This window comes from Oncorhynchus mykiss, chromosome 8, assembly GCF_057628025.1.
Source record: "Oncorhynchus mykiss isolate SJ-2025 chromosome 8, ASM5762802v1, whole genome shotgun sequence".
Taxonomy (NCBI): Eukaryota; Metazoa; Chordata; class Actinopteri; order Salmoniformes; family Salmonidae; genus Oncorhynchus; species Oncorhynchus mykiss.
This window is the reverse complement of record NC_143029.1, coordinates 27933888-27951030: the sequence shown is the minus strand read 5'-3', so window position 1 is coordinate 27951030 and position 17143 is coordinate 27933888. Positions and strand designations below refer to the sequence as shown.

The 17143-nt window shown below is 46.4% G+C and overlaps 1 pseudogene; it reads left to right on the top strand.

Moving 5' to 3' along the window:
* Positions 1-1357: 1357 nt before the first annotated feature.
* On the top strand, positions 1358-16616 carry LOC149981484 (uncharacterized; annotated as a pseudogene).
* Positions 16617-17143: the final 527 nt, after the last annotated feature.

Here is a 17143-nt window from a genome sequence, read left to right as displayed (position 1 = left end):
TGGGTACTTTGAATACTCTCAAATATAACATGTATTTTGATTTGTCTAACACTTTCTTGGTTACTACGTGAATCCATGTGTTATTTCATAGTTTTGATGTCTTCACTATTATTCAATGATGTCGAAAATGGTAAAAAATGAAGAAAAACCCTTGAATGAGTAGGTGGCCAAACTTTTGACTGGTACTGTATGTACACATACATATATATAAACATCAGTGGCGACCCCGTCATTCAGGGCAAGTTGTTTTGAGCCCCTCAAAATGTGTTTTTAGACCCACATTTTTTAGCAAACCTCTCACAAAAAAGACTAAAAAACAATGACAAAGAAAGCCTAAAGACCAGAGGGTGTTAAGGGACAAAATGAGGCTATTCTGCATGCAGAGTCTCACACTAAACAGTTGGACAGGAAAGATCCAGTGAGAGGAAAGGACGAGCTGGAGAAAGAGCTGAGGGAAGCACTGGAGGCGGCCAGAGAGCTTTGTGTGGCAGACAGACAGATGGAGGAGGAAAGATGGCAGAGCTCGGAAGTCACCAGAGAGGTGTCTTCCGAGCTCTGCCATCTTTCCTCCTCCATCTGTCCTTTCCTCTCACTGGATCTTTCTCTGCATGCAGTATAGCCTCATTTTGTCCCTTATCACCCTCTGGTCCTTAGGCTTTCTTTGTCTTTGTTTTTGAGTCTTTTTTTGTGAGAGGTGTTCCATGAAGAAGGAGGGAGCAACCCTGGAGACGAATCTGGGAGAGAGTCCACCCCTTGCCCTGCTGATGAGACTGATACTACATACCAACAAGCACTCTGTAAGGCCTTTAAACGTCTGCTGTCTCAAGGTCGGGGAGGCAGGGCGTCCTGTTGGCATGCCTGACCTGAAGCCCATTGTGCATGATGTTAGTTACACAGGGGAGACGAATAACACAAGACAGTGCCTCTTCACTGAAGCTCTGACTGACACCTGGTACAGCTTGCTGAAGGTCAAGACCTTGAGCGACCTTGTCTGCTTCTCTCCCACCCTGCTTGCCTGGAGAAGGCAGGGACTCCGAATGATCTAAGACAACAGCAATGCCAAACTGAAATTCCTGGAGCTGCTTCTCCACTCCCTTGACAAGCTCAGAGAGAGAGGGGCAGATTACACTTGGGTGGAAGTACAGAGGGAATGTCTGAGATGTTTTCTGGATGAAATGGGTTTGGATCTCTCTGTTGCTTCCCCCCTACTGGTGCTAACAGGCCGAGGACACTGGAGTGGTCAGCAGGCTATAGGTCTGCTATATACCCTGTTACTGATACAGCCTGATCCCTGCCGGAGCTTTTACAGAGACACCACATTCTGCCAACCTGGACCAACCCACAGGGGTTCTCAGTCATGGACATGATCCAACAAGAATCTGATCTCAAAGAGCTTCACCAGAGACATGAGAAGCAGTTAGATTCAAGGGAGGAAGACCAACTCAAGTTCTTGGAACAAAGCACTGTATCTTTGGACAAGACCAGTAAGGCAGAGGTGCTTGTGAATACAATGTATCAAAAAGTAAATGGTGACAACTTCACCAACCCATGGACCTGGCTTGACCGAAGCATAGTTGGTAGCCTGCTCCTGGTCCTTTTATGTAAGAACCTGGAATATGCTGGCCCTGTTGGCCTCTAGGTCATGTCTGGCATTTTCTGCTACCTCATGGGGAATGTTCTGTCCACTAGGAAGGACTGGAGACAAAGAGAGGGCCATGCAGAGCAAAAGAAAGTGTTAAAGCCACTTACAGATCTTTACAGAGCATTTTCCTGTTCCAAAGGCTGGTCTCCTACATACCATCAGATGCTCACCCTGTGTGAGTTAACTACATCCCCAGAAAGAAAAAGACCTTGGAGATATGTGACAGCGGTGCAAAACAGCTCTTGCATAGCTTCCATGTTGACAGCGCTCCAAGTAATGCAAAGCAAAGTAGTAGGAGTTCTGATGGACTCACCGTCCCACAGACTGGAGGAATGGGAAGACTTCTACAGGAATCTGAACATCAAATCCTTCTACATTGATACAGTGACAACACAAATCTCTCCCACAGACAACATGGTCCTGTTTGGAGATCTGGAGGGCTTCATCAATAACTTCCTGCAGCTCCAGCCGTGGGTAGAGAAAGTGGAGGAGAGGGGGGCAGTGTTTAAGCCTCAGAGCCTTGTTCTTGGGGGACAACTCCCAGAAAACACCATTGAGTATGGGCACTTAGGCGAAAACAACATTCATATTCAGAGTATTTTAACGACTCTTGTGAAAGCAGCTAGTATGAGTATGAAGCATCAAACCGTGATGATCAGCATTCTTCTATTTGCTCTAAACACTCAGACACCAAAGGCACAGACAGCAAGACATACACACCCAAAGACAAGCTAGCAGCAATCTGTAAGCAGTTTTCTACACAGACGATCTCCAAGAAGGATTTTAATCTTGTGAGGCTTCTGGAAATTGTCTTGAGATGCATTCATTGCCAACGACGAGATGCATTCATTGCCAACGACAAGATGTAGAGAAAGAGAGGGAGACACCTTTCGATCATATGCTTGAGATGCTATGTTTTGAACATATGTTGTCATCAGCATCAAGAACCTGTCAGATGGAACTATTTCAACATTCTCTCAAAGTGCTCTCTACCCTAGTGAGATTGAAACTCTGGGATGGAGTCGGAGTTCTGGACTTCTTCCATCTACTGGTTAAACAGCTGGGGAAAACTGGAAACATCGGAGTAAAGAACCTAACTGCCTTTGGCAGTCAGAAGCAATTGAAAAAGCAGACGATCGATAGCTCCCCTCTCTCTCTCTCCTCCATACTCAAAGTTTTACAGTTAATGGAGCTTAACCTGGTGCCATCAAGTTTCAAAGATGCAGAGGGATCCTCCCTTGAAGAGCAGCTGCTGTCAAATGAAGATGGCCCAGGCTTGTTTGCTCAGCTGAAAGCCAGTCTGCAGATGGACAGGGAAAAGAGCTTGGATGATATCCTGAGGGAGCTGCAGACAGCAAGTGACTTTGAAGGGATTGAGAAGGTTTGTGAAACAATAAAATACATTGTGGATCATGTGGTTAAAGAAATAAGAAATCAGAGTGAAAGAGACACTCCTGTAACAGGAGAATTTAAGCACCCAGACCATCTGAAATGTATACTACTACATCTGTGTCGATAGGCTAAATCTGTTAGTCCCATAACTCCTCGTCTAACACAGATGGTCAGCTGGTGCCTGCTGGTTCTGTCTGACTCTGGTCATCTACTGCAGCTGGGTACTGGGGAGGGGAAGTCCTGTGTGATGGCCATGTTTGCAGCTTACAAAGCCAAATGGGCTGAAAAAAAGGTAGACATCCTGTCCAGCTCTCCTGTCCTTTCCAAGAGGGACTCAGATGAGTGGCGCCTATTCTACAATGATCTCAATATTATGGTCGATAGCAACACTGACAAAAACAATGATGAAGCTCGTAAAAAGTGCTACAAGGCTTAAGTGGTGTATGGGACAGTGGAGAGCTTTGCTGCAGACTGCCTCAGACAGGACTTTGAGAAGAAGGACGTGAGACCTGACAGACAATTCCAGTGCATTATTGTGGATGAGGTGGATTCTCTGCTGTTAGACTATGGCATGCAGACCAGCTATCTTTCCGGTGACATGCCAGGCATGGAACACCTCAACATAATCCTGGCCACCATATGGAGCATAGTCTGCAAGTACAGATTCATCACTAACTCAGACCGCCCAACCATCCAAGGTCCTTCTCTGCGTTTCTACAAAGTATTGTATGACAACACTGACCTCGACGATGCCCTGCTCCAGGAGCTATTAAAGAGGGCAGAGACAGAGACAGTTCTTCATCCTGGCTTCTGTGACTCACCAGATAGCATGACTGATAAATGTGAGGATTTTACACAAGAGTCATTGATTAAGTTCACTCTGTGGCTACGGACTTCTTGTCTGGCACATTGTCATATTACACACAAGACAGTAATGGCCAACTGAAACTCTGTGAAAGAAGCGATGTGGATAAGCTGTCCTTCCTACTCCTTAACAAGGGACATTGCAGCACTCTGTATGATGATGTTGACATGTTGTGTCAGACTGTGGAGCAGGCATTGAGGAGTAACCTTCACTTTACCACTCTATCCCAAAACGCTGAATCTAATACAAGTCACGGAGGAACAATTGTATCACCAAAAAAGGCCATCCTCCAGGTTGTAATGTAGGATGCTATGGAGAAAGTGAAGGGGAAATTTCCATTCAGTGAATTGTTGACCAAAGAATCTACAGAACCTAACACTACAGGAAACAGATGCATAGATACCAGAACACACATCCCTGGCTTTTTGAAAGATCTTGTGAATCAGAAGCTAGGGCTGTGGGTACGAAATGCCTTTCAGGCTCTCAGATGCAGAAGAAGGATAAATACATTGTTAGCCCAGATGGCATCTGCCCAATGGACTCTGAGCATACCGGTGTGGTGGAGCGCAACAAGAAATGGGGAGATGGTTTGCAGCAGTTCCTTGAAATGAAACACTGGACCAAGCTGAGCAGCATGACAGTCATCACCAATTTCCTGTCCAATGTTTTCTTTTTCAAGAAGTACCAGGGCAAGATCTTTGGAATCACTGGAACTCTCGGGAACCAGTGTGAGATTAATTCACTGAATGAGCTCTATGATGGCCTCACAATAGTCAAGATCCCCACATTCTTGAACTCCAAGCTGTTTGAAGAGGAGGGTGAAATGTTGGGTGATGAGGATCAGTGGACAGAAAAGATATGTGTTGTGGAATTGCAGGAGATGCAAAGGACTCGATACAGGGCTGCGTTAGTCATCTGTGAGACAATTTAACAGGCCCAGAACATCCATACAACTCTGGACAAGAGGAAACAGCAACGAACCAGTGAGATCAGGGGCCTGAAGATCTACACAGATGACAGCGAGGACAACACCAACATCACAGGGCAAGAACTCCAACCCGGTGATGTCATAGTAGCCACCAACCTGGCAGGGCATGACACAGACCTGCGGGTGTCTAAGAAGGTGCTGAGTGCCGGGGGCTTGTTTGTGGTGTTGACCTTCCTTCCTAGCAATGACCGTGTTGAGCAGTGTTGAGCCGTCAGGGAAGGCCTGAGTCCGCTCAACTGCTGGCCTGCTCCACCCACCTCCCCAGGTGAGTGTACGAGCGGCTGCAGACATCTCCGAACACTGGCCCTCTACAGCTGCTGGATGCCAGGCGGACGCGGGACCACGTGTCAGCGGAGAGAGTGTCACGCGTTCTGAAGAATGACATCCCTAGAATCTTACAGACAGAGGAGCTTTTCTCAGAATACTGCAGGATTATACAAGAGGAAGTTTACAATAAAACCAAAGATAAAGCAGAGCAGAAGGTGGAAGTGGCCATATTGAATGAGTACTGGGGCCTCTGGTACCTGCGGATGTCTGAGGAGATCAAAAAAAAAAACAGAACAACTGAAGGAGAAATTGAGGACCGACATGAAGAAAACCTACGGGCAACTAAAAAAAAGAAACACTCAATGCTCCAGTATATATCACTACATCAAAATTGGAAACAAAATGCTCTTCAAGAAGGACTACAAACATAGTAAGGAGCTCTACCCCAAAGCAATTGAGTTAGACAGTGACTGGGCAGCCATTCCTTACTACTACCGTGCTTATGTTAAACATAAAACAGACAATACACTTGGGCAAACTGAAGGTGTCATAGAGGACTTGAATAAGGCCTGTGAGTCAGTGGATCTTTTCATCAGCCAGTGTCAGACATTCCAAGACGGTGTAGCAGTGAAGACGTGTTTTGCTCGTCCTCCCATGTACTTTTGTATTTTTCATATTTTTTGTATATATATTTCAATTTTATTTTCAATCTCCTTTCGATTTTTAATTCGATTATACCTTCCGGTAACCTGCCTCACCCAATGTGATACGGAATAGCTATTATTTTTAATTTTAAAACACATTCAAGAACCTCCAGAAGTGGCTTCCCTGTTCCATCTACTGCTGCCCCCTGGACACTATGATCACTTGGCTACATAGCTGATACCTGCTGGACTGTCCATTAATCACGGTACTCCATTCTGTTTATTTATTTTTTATCTGTCGGCCCCAGCCGCGAACTCAGGCTCTGTGTGTAGTTAATCCGACCCTCTCTGCCTAGTCATCGCCATTTTACCTGCTGTTGTTGTGTTAGCTGATTAGCTATTGTTGTCTCACCTGTTGTTTTAGCTAGCTCTCCCAATCAACACCTGCGATTACTTTATGCCTTGCTGTATGTCTCTCTCAAATGTCAATATGCCTTGTATACTGTTGTTCAGGTTAGTTATCATTGTTTTAGTTTACAATGGAGCCCCTAGTTCCACTCTTCATACCTCTGATACCTCCTTTGTCCCACCTCCCACACATGCAGTGACCTCACCCATTACAACCAGCATGTCCAGAGATACAACCTCTCTTATCATCACCCAGTGCCTGGGATTACCTCCGCTGTACCCGCACCCCACCATACCTGTGTCTGCGCATTATGCCCTGAATATATTCTACCACGCCCAGAAATTTGCTCCTTTTATTCTTTGTCCCCAACGCTCTAGGTGACCAGTTTTGATAGCCTTTAGCCGCACCCTCATCCTACTTTTCCTCTGTTCCGCGGGTGATGTGGAGGTATACTCAGGCCCTGCATGTCCCCAGGCATCCTCATTTGTTGACTTCTGTGATCGAAAAAGCCTTGGTTTCATGCATGTCAACATCAGAAGCCTCCTCCCTAAGTTTGTTTTACTCACTGCTTTAGCACACTCTGCCAACCCTGATGTCCTTGACGTGTCTGAATCCTGGCTTAGGAAGGCCACCAAAAATTCTGAGATTTCCATACCCAACTATAACATTTTCCGTCAAGATGGAACTGCCAAAGGGGGAGGAGTTACAGTCTACTGCAGAGATAGCCTGTAAAGTAATACCCAAACAGTTCGAACTTCTAATTTTAAAAATGAATCTCTCCAGAAATAAGTCTCTCACTGTTGCCGCCTGCTACCGACCCCCCTCAGCTCCCAGCTGTGCCCTGGACACCATTTGTGAATTGATCGCCCCCCATCTAGCTTCAGAGTTTGTTCTGTTAGGTGACCTAAACTGGGATATGCTTAACACCCAAGCTAGATGCCCTCAATCTCACACAAATCATCAAGGAACCCACCAGGTACAACCCTAAATCTGTAAACATGGGCACCCTCATAGACGTTATCCTGACCAACTGGCCCTCCAAATACACCTCCGCTGTCTTCAATCAGGATCTCAGCGATCACTGCCTCATTGCCTGTATCTGCTACGGGTCTGCGGTCAAACGACCACCCCTCATCACTGTCAAACACTAAAACACTTCTGCGAGCAGGCCTTTCTAATCGACCTGGCCCGGGTATCCTGGAAGGATATTGACCTCATCCCGTCAGTTGAGGATGCCTGGTCATTCTTTAATAGTAACTTCCTCACCATCTTAGATAAGCATGCTCCGTTCAAAAAAATGCAGAACTAAGAACAGATATAGCCCTTGGTTCACTCCAGACCTGACTGCCCTCGACCAGCACAAAAACATCCTGTGGCGGACTGCAATAGCATCGAATAGTCCCCGCGATATGCAACTGTTCAGGGAAGTCAGGAACCAATACACGCAGTCAGTCAGGAAAGCAAAGCCCAGGTTTTTCAAGCAGAAATTTGCATCCTGTAGCTCAATCAATCAATCAATCAAATTTATTTTATATAGCCCTTCGTACATCAGCTGATATCTCAAAGTGCTGTACAGAAACCCAGCCTAAAACCCCAAACAGCAAGCAATGCAGGTGAAGAAGCACGGTGGCTAGGAAAAACTCCCTAGAAAGGCCAAAACCTAGGAAGAAACCTAGAGAGGAACCAGGCTATGTGGGGTGGCCAGTCCTCTTCTGGCTGTGCCGGGTGGAGATTATAACAAAACATGGTCAAGATGTTCAAATGTTCATAAATGACCAGCATGGTCGAATAATAATAAGGCAGAATAGTTGAAACTGGAGCAGCAGCACAGTCAGGTGGACTGGGGACAGCAAGGAGTCATCATGTCAGGTATTCCTGGGGCATGGTCCTAGGGCTCAGGTCCTCCGAGAGAGGGAAAGAAAGAGAGAATTAGAGAGAGCATATGTGGGATGGCCAGTCCTCTTCTGGCTGTGCCGGGTGGAGATTATAACAGAACATGGCCAAGATGTTCAAATGTTCATAAATGACCAGCATGGTCGAATAATAATAAGGCAGAATAGTTGAAACTGGAGCAGCAGCACAGTCAGGTGGACTGGGGACAGCAAGGAGTCATCATGTCAGGTATTCCTGGGGCATGGTCCTAGGGCTCAGGTCCTCCGAGAGAGGGAAAGAAAGAGAGAATTAGAGAGAGCATATGTGGGATGGCCAGTCCTCTTCTGGCTGTGCCGGGTGGAGATTATAACAGAACATGGCCAAGATGTTCAAATGTTCATAAATGATCAGCATGGTCGAATAATAATAAGGCAGAACAGTTGAAACTGGAGCAGCAGCACAGCCAGGTGGACTGGGGACAGCAAGGAGTCATCATGTCAGGTAGTCCTGGGGCATGGTCCTAGGGCTCAGGTCCTCCGAGAGAGAGAAAGAGAGAAGGAGAGAATTAGAGAACGCACACTTAGATTCACACAGGACACCGAATAGGACAGGAGAAGTACTCCAGATATAACAAACTGACCCTAGCCCCCCGACACATAAACTACTGCAGCATAAATACTGGAGGCTGAGACAGGAGGGGTCAGGAGACACTGTGGCCCACTCCGAGGACACCCCCGGACAGGGCCAAACAGGAAGGATATAACCCCACCCACTTTGCCAAAGCACAGCCCCCACACCACTAGAGGGATATCTTCAACCACCAACTTACCATCCTGAGACAAGGCTGAGTATAGCCCACAAAGACCTCCGCCACGGCACAACTTAAGGGGGGGGGGGGGGGGGGCGCCAACCCAGACAGGATGACCACATCAGTGACTCAACCCACTCAGGTGACGCACCTCCTCCAGGGACGGCATGAGAGAGCCCCAGTAAAGCCAGTGACTCAGCCCCTGTAATAGGGTTAGAGGCAGAGAATCCCAGTGGAAAGAGGGGAACCGGCCAGGCAGAGACAGCAAGGGTGGTTCGTTGCTCCAGAGCCTTTCCGTTCACCCTCCCACTCCTGGGCCAGACTACACTCAATCATATGACCCACTGAAGAGATGAGTCTTCAGTAGAGACTTAAAGGTTGAGACCGAGTTTGCGTCTCTGACATGGGTAGGCAGACCGTTCCATAAAAATGGAGCTCTATAGGAGAAAGCCCTGCCTCCAGCTGTTTGCTTAAAAATTCTAGGGACAATTAGGAGGCCTGCGTCTTGTGACCGTAGCGTACGTGTAGGTATGTACGGCAGGACCAAATCAGAGAGATAGATAGGAGCAAGCCCATGTAATGCTTTGTAGGTTAGCAGTAAAACCTTGAAATCAGCCCTTGCTTTGACAGGAAGCCAGTGTAGAGAGGCTAGCACTGGAGTAATATGATCAAATTTTTTGGTTCTAGTCAGGATTCTAGCAGCCGTATTTAGCACTAACTGAAGTTTATTTAGTGCTTTATCCGGGTAGCCGGAAAGTAGAGCATTGCAGTAGTCTAACCTGGAAGTGACAAAAGCATGGATTAATTTTTCTGCATCATTTTTGGACAGAAAGTTCCTGATTTTTGCAATGTTACGTAGATGGAAAAAAGCTGTCCTTGAAATGGTCTTGATATGTTCTTCAAAAGAGAGATCAGGGTCCAGAGTAACGCCGAGGTCCTTCACAGTTTTATTTGAGACGACTGTACAACCATTAAGATTAATTGTCAGATTCAACAGAAGATCTCTTTGTTTCTTGGGACCTAGAACAAGCATCTCTGTTTTGTCCGAGTTTAAAAGTAGAAAGTTTGCAGCCATCCACTTCCTTATGTCTGAAACACATTCTTCTAGCAAGGGCAATTTTGGGGCTTCACCATGTTTAATTGAAATGTACAGCTGTGTGTCATCTGCATAGCAGTGAAAGTTAACATTATGTTTTCGAATAACATCCCCAAGAGGTAAAATATATAGTGAAAACAATAGTGGTCCTAAAACGGAACCTTGAGGAACACCGAAATTTACAGTTGATTTGTCAGAGGACAGACCATTCACAGAGACAAACTGATATCTTTCCGACAGATAAGATCTAAACCAGGCCAGAACTTGTCCGTGTAGACCAATTTGGGTTTCCAATCTCTCCAAAAGAATGTGGTGATCAATGGTATCAAAAGCAGCACTAAGGTCTAGGAGCACGAGGACAGATGCAGAGCCTCGGTCCGATGCCATTAAAATGTCATTTACCACCTTCACAAGTGCCGTCTCAGTGCTATGATGGGGTCTAAAACCAGACTGAAGCATTTCGTATACATTGTTTGTCTTCAGGAAGGCAGTGAGTTGTTGCGCAACAGCCTTTTCTAAAATTTTTGAGAGGAATGGAAGATTCGATATAGGCCGATAGTTTTTTATATTTTCTGGGTCAAGGTTTGGCTTTTTCAAGAGAGGCTTTATTACTGCCACTTTTAGTGAGTTTGGTACACATCCGGTGGATAGAGAGCCGTTTATTATGTTCAACATAGTAGGGCCAAGCACAGGAAGCAGCTCTTTCAGTAGTTTAGTTGGAATAGGGTCCAGTATGCAGCTTGAAGGTTTAGAGGCCATGATTATTTTCATCATTGTGTCAAGAGATATAGTACTAAAACACTTGAGTGTCTCTCTTGATCCTAGGTCCTGGCAGAGTTGTGCAGACTCAGGACAACTGAGCTTTGAAGGAATACGCAGATTTAAGGAAGAGTCCGTAATTTGCTTTCTAATAATCATAATCTTTTCCTCAAAGAAGTTCATGAATTTATCACTGCTAAAGTGAAAGTCATCCTCTCTTGGGGAATGCTGCTTTTTAGTTAGCTTTGCGACAGTATCAAAAAGGAATTTCGGATTGTTCTTATTTTCCTCAATTAAGTTAGAAAAATAGGATGATCGAGCAGCAGTAAGGGCTCTTCGGTACTGCACAGTACTGTCTTTCCAAGCTAGTCGGAAGACTTCCAGTTTGGTGTGGCGCCATTTCCGTTCCAATTTTCTGGAAGCTTGCTTCAGAGCTCGGGTATTTTCTGTGTACCAGGGAGCTAGTTTCTTATGAGAAATGTTTTTAGTTTTTAGGGGTGCAACTGCATCTAGGGTATTGCGCAAGGTTAAGTTGAGTTCCTCAGTTAGGTGGTTAACTGATTTTTGTCCTCTGGCGTCCTTGGGTAGGCAGAAGGAGTCTGGAAGGACATCAAGGAATCTTTGTGTTGTCTGTGAATTTATAGCACGACTTTTGATGATCCTTGGTTGGGGTCTGAGCAGATTATTTGTTGCAATTGCAAACGTAATAAAATGGTGGTCCGATAGTCCAGGATTATGAGGAAAAACATTAAGATCCACAACATTTATTCCATGGGACAAAACTAGGTCCAGCGTATGACTGTGACAGTGAGTGGGTCCAGAGACATGTTGGACAAAACCCACTGAGTCGATGATGGCTCCGAAAGCCTTTTGGAGTGGGTCTGTGGACTTTTCCATGTGAATATTAAAGTCACCAAAGATTAGAATATTATCCGCTATGACTACAAGGTCCGATAGGAATTCAGGGAACTCAGTGAGGAACGCTGTATATGGCCCAGGAGGCCTGTAAACAGTAGCTATAAAAAGTGATTGAGTAGGCTGCATAGATTTCATGACTAGAAGCTCAAAAGACGAAAACGTCATTTTTTTTTTTGTAAATTGAAATTTGCTATCGTAAATGTTAGCAACACCTCCGCCTTTGCGGGATGCACGGGGGATATGGTCACTAGTGTAGCCAGGAGGTGAGGCCTCATTTAACACAGTAAATTCATCAGGCTTAAGCCATGTTTCAGTCAGGCCAATCACATCAAGATTATGATCAGTGATTAGTTCATTGACTATAATTGCCTTTGAAGTAAGGGATCTAACATTAAGTAGCCCTATTTTGAGATGTGAGGTATCATGATCTCTTTCAATAATGACAGGAATGGAGGTGGTCTTTATCCTAGTGAGATTGCTAAGGCGAACACCGCCATGTTTAGTTTTGCCCAACCTAGGTCGAGGCACAGACACGGTCTCAATGGTGATAGCTGAGCTGACTACACTGACTGTGCTAGTGGCAGACTCCACTATGCTGGCAGGCTGGCTAACAGCCTGCTGCCTGGCCTGCACCCTATTTCATTGTGGAGCTAGAGGAGTTAGAGCCCTGTCTATGTTGGTAGATAAAATGAGAGCACCCCTCCAGCTAGGATGGAGTCCGTCACTCCTCAGCAGGTCAGGCTTGGTCCTGTTTGTGGGCGAGTCCCAGAAAGAGGGCCAATTATCTACAAATTCTATCTTTTGGGAGGGGCAGAAAACAGTTTTCAACCAGCGATTGAGTTGTGAGACTCTGCTGTAGAGCTCATCACTCCCCCTAACTGGGAGGGGGCCAGAGACAATTACTCGATGCCGACACATCTTTCTAGCTGATTTACACGCAGAAGCTATGTTGCGCTTGGTGATCTCTGACTGTTTCATCCTAACATCGTTGGTGCCGACGTGGATAACAATATCTCTATACTCTCTACACTCGCCAGTTTTAGCTTTAGCCAGCACCATCTTCAAATTAGCCTTAACGTCGGTAGCCCTGCCCCCCGGTAAACAGTGTATGATCGCTGGATGATTCTCAAGTCTAATACTGCGGGTAATGGAGTCGCCAATGACTAGAGTTTTCAATTTGTCAGAGCTAATGGTGGGAAGCTTCGGCGTCTCAGACCCCGTAACGGGAGGAGTAGAGACCAGAGAAGACTCGGCCTCTGACTCCGACCCGCTGCTTAATGGGGAAAACCGGTTGAAAGTTTCTGTCGGCTGAATGAGCAACACCGGTTGAGCGTTCCTACAGCATTTCCTTCCAGAAACCGTGAGAAAGTTGTCCGGCTGCGGGGACTGTGCCAGGGGATTTATACTACTATCTGTACTTACTGGTGGCACAGACGCTGTTTCATCCTTTCCTACACTGAAATGACCCTTGCCTAGCGATTGCGTCTGAAGCTGGGCTTGTAGCACAGCTATCCTCGCCGTAAGGCGAGTACAGCGACTACAATTAGAAGGCATCATGTTAATGTTACTACTTAGCTTCGGCTGTTGGAGGTCCTGACGAATCGTGTCCAGATAAAGCGTCCGGAGTGAAAAAGTTGAGTAGGAAAAAACAAAAATATAAACGGTAATTAAAAAGTAAAAACCGTAAATTTGTCAGGTAGCAAAACAGGTTGGCAACAAAACGCACAGCAACTCAAAAACAAGTCTGCAAGTCGTGACCGGAAAATAGCTCTAACTCCAAAAAGTTCTGGGACACTGTAAAGTCCATGGAGAACAAGAGCACCTCCTCCCAGCTTCCCACTGCACTGAGGCTAGGTAGCACGGTCACCACCGATAAATCCATGATAAACAAAAACTTCAACAAGCATTTCGGCTGGCCATGCCTTCCCCCTGGCTACTCCAACCTCGGCCAACAGCCCCCCCCCCCCCTCCCGCAGCTACTCGCCCAAGCCTTCCCAGCTTCTTCTTTACCCAAATCCAGATAGCAGATGTTCTGAAAGAGCTGCAAAACCTGGACCCATACAAATCAGATGGGCTTGACAATCTGGACCCTCTATTTCTGAAACTATCCGCCGCCATTGTCGCAACCCCTATTACCAGCCTGTTCAACCTCTCTTTCATATTGTCTGAGATCCCCCAAGGATTGGAAAGCTGCCGCGGTCATCCCCCTCTTCAAAGGGGGAGACACCCTGGACCCAAACTGTTACAGACCTATATCCATCCTGCCCTGCCTATCTAAGGTCTTCGAAAGCCAAGTCAACAAACAGATCACTGGCCATCTCGAATCCCACCGTACCTTCTCCGCTGTGCAATCTGGTTTCCGAGCCGGTCATGGGTGCACCTCAGCCACGCTCAAGGTACTAAACGATATCATAATCCCATCGATAAAAGACAGTACTGTGCAGCCGTCTTCATCGACCTGGCCAAGTCTTTCGACTCTGTCAATCATCAGATTCTTATCGGCAGACTCAGTAGCCTCGGTTTTTCTAATGACTGCCTTGCCTGGTTCACCAACTACTTCGCAGACAGAGTTCAGTGTGTCAAATCGGAGGGCATGATGTCCGGTCCTCTGGCAGTCTCTATGGGGGTGCCACAGGGTTCTATTCTCAGGCCGACTCTTTTCTCTGTATATATCAATGATGTTGCTCTTGCTGCGGGCGATTCCCTGATCCACCTCTACGCAGACGACACCATTCTGTATACTTCTGGCCCTTACTTGGACACTGTGCTATCTAACCTCCAAACTAGCTTCAATGCCATACAACACTCCTTCCGTGGCCTCCAACTGCTCTTAAACGCTAGTAAAACCAAATGCATGCTTTTCAACCGTTCGCTGCCTGCACCCGCACGCCCGACTAGCATCACCACCCTGGATGGTTCCGACCTAGAATATGTGGACATCTATAAGTACCTAGGTGTCTGGCTAGACTGTAAACTCTCCTTCCAGACTCATATCAAACATCTCCAATCTAAAATCAAATCTAGAGTCGGCTTTCTATTTCGCAACAAAGCCTCCTTCACTCACGCCGCCAAACTTACCCTAGTAAAACTGACTATCCTACCGACTGACTATCCTTCTCAACTAGCCTACCTGGTTAAATAAAGGTGAAATAAAAAATAAATAAAAGACCATCTTCTTCCTGCTGTCTGATAGAGGAAGCGAGGAGTCACAGCCAGATATCAGTGTGGGGTTGGAGTTACCTGGTGTGGACAGGCAAACAGAAAACAGGGAGAAGGGGGCTGAGGAGGAGGCTAAGGAAGAGCAGAAACAAGAGAAGGTAGGAACCACCAGGTGCACTAGAGGGGCAGTCAACTCTTTGCAAGAGCAGATCACAGCCAAGATCCTCGACTTCGGCGATGTCATCTACAAAATCGCTACCAATACTCTACTCAGCAAACTGGATGCAGTTTATCACAGTGCCATCCGTTTTGTTACTAAAGCACCTTATACCACCCACCACTGCGACTTGTATGCTCTAGTCGGCTCGCCCTCGCTACATATTTGTCGCCAGACCCACTGGCTCCAGGTCATCTACAAGTCCATGCTAGGTAAAGCTCCGCCTTCTCAGTTCACTGGTCACGATGGCAACACCCACCCGTAGCACGTGCTCCAGCAGGTGTATCTCACTGATCATCCCTAAAGCCAACACCTCATTTGGCCGCCTTTCCTTCTAGTTCTCTGCTGCCTGTGACTGGAACGAATTGCAAAAATCGCTGAAGTTGGAGACTTTTATCTCCCTCACCAACTTTAAACATCTGCTATCTGAGCAGCTAACCGATCGCTGCAGCTGTACATAGTCCATCGGTAAATAGCCCACCCAATATACCTACCTCATCCCCATACTGTTTTTATTGATTTACTTTTCTGCTCTTTTGCACACCAGTATCTCTACCTGCACATGACCATCTGATCATGTATCACTCCAGTGTTAATCTGCTAAATTGTAATTATTCGCCTACCTCATGCCTTTTGCACACAATGTCTATAGACTCTTTTTATTCTTCTTCTTCTTTTCTACTGTGTTATTGACTTGTTTATTGTTTGCTCCATGTGTAACTCTGTTGTTGTCTGCTCACACTGCTATGCTTTATCTTGGCCAGGTCGCAGTTGTAAATGAGAACTTGTTCTCAACTAGCCTACCTGGTTAAATCAAGGTGAAATAAAAAAGAAATAAAAGACCATCTTCTTCCTGCTGTCTGATAGAGGAAGTGAGGAGTCACAGCCAGATATCAGTGTGGGATTTACCTGGTGTGGACAGGCAAACAGAAAACAGGGAGAAGGGGGTTGAGGAGGAGGCTAAGGAAGAGCAGAAACAAGAGAAGGTAGGAACCACCAGGTGCACTAGAGGGGCAGTCAACTCTTTGCAAGAGCAGATCACAGCCAAGTTGCAGATGTTGTTATTCTTCCGACAGAACATTGAGGCGGTGATCAGAGCGAACAGCAAGAAGATGGAGCTGTACACTGTCTTCTCTCTGATGAAGAGCCCCAGCCCAGTGGACCAAAGAGAGATGTTCCAGCTCCATCAGATGGGCCTGGAGAGGGTGTTCGGCACAAGGGACATGGTGTGCTTCTGCTGGAAGGGCCTGGTGGTGATATCCCTGGGTGTGGTGGAGCTCATTGGAGGCCTGATCCTTGGTGATGTGGATATGGGCATAGTTGCTTTACTGGGGTTAGGAGTCAGCGAGAACAGCCTGGGAGTCCTGGGGAAGCAGGGCCTCCGCGACATTATGACTGGAATCAGGGTCATGAAGACGGGAGAGTTGAACTGGAATACCTGCATCTTTCATCAACAACTTTGTGGTTTTCGAGGCGGTCCAGAATGAAGTCAGAAAATTACTCCATCTCCCAAAGGAGAGAAAGGTTGGGAGGTTTGAGAAGTTGCAGAACACTGCAAGCTTCCTGAAATCTATGATGAAAAAGAATCTGGAGGTTTCCCTGAGATGCACAGTTGACGATGTATCCGAACTAATTGGTGAATATGGACTGAAAAATTAAGAGCAGATAGACTTGAAGGAGATCTGTGACTTTGTGATCAAGTCAATCCAGGAAAACTCACTCTGCATCATGGAGAGGAGTATTTAAAGTGAGCCCCTGAGCAATCTCATGAGACATGGTAAGACACTATGAGCCAATTGAGGATAACAGAGTCACCAGCTGTTACAGTGTTCTACCAGAGCACAATGCCTACCTGATTCCTGCCTCTGCACCCATGCAGAGTACCGTCAAGGTCATTAAACGGCTGGAGGACTCTGCTGAGTAAGTCCAGTCTACCACATGCACACACTCACGCGCACAGGAATAGGCAAATGTGTATTTATGTTCTTAGCATTAACTTATCCCCCCCCCATTCATAGGTGATCCTACAGCCAGGTTATGTCGGAGGACTGGATGTACTTGTTCAGATCCTGTTGTTCAGACCCCCCCAACACACCACCCACTTACC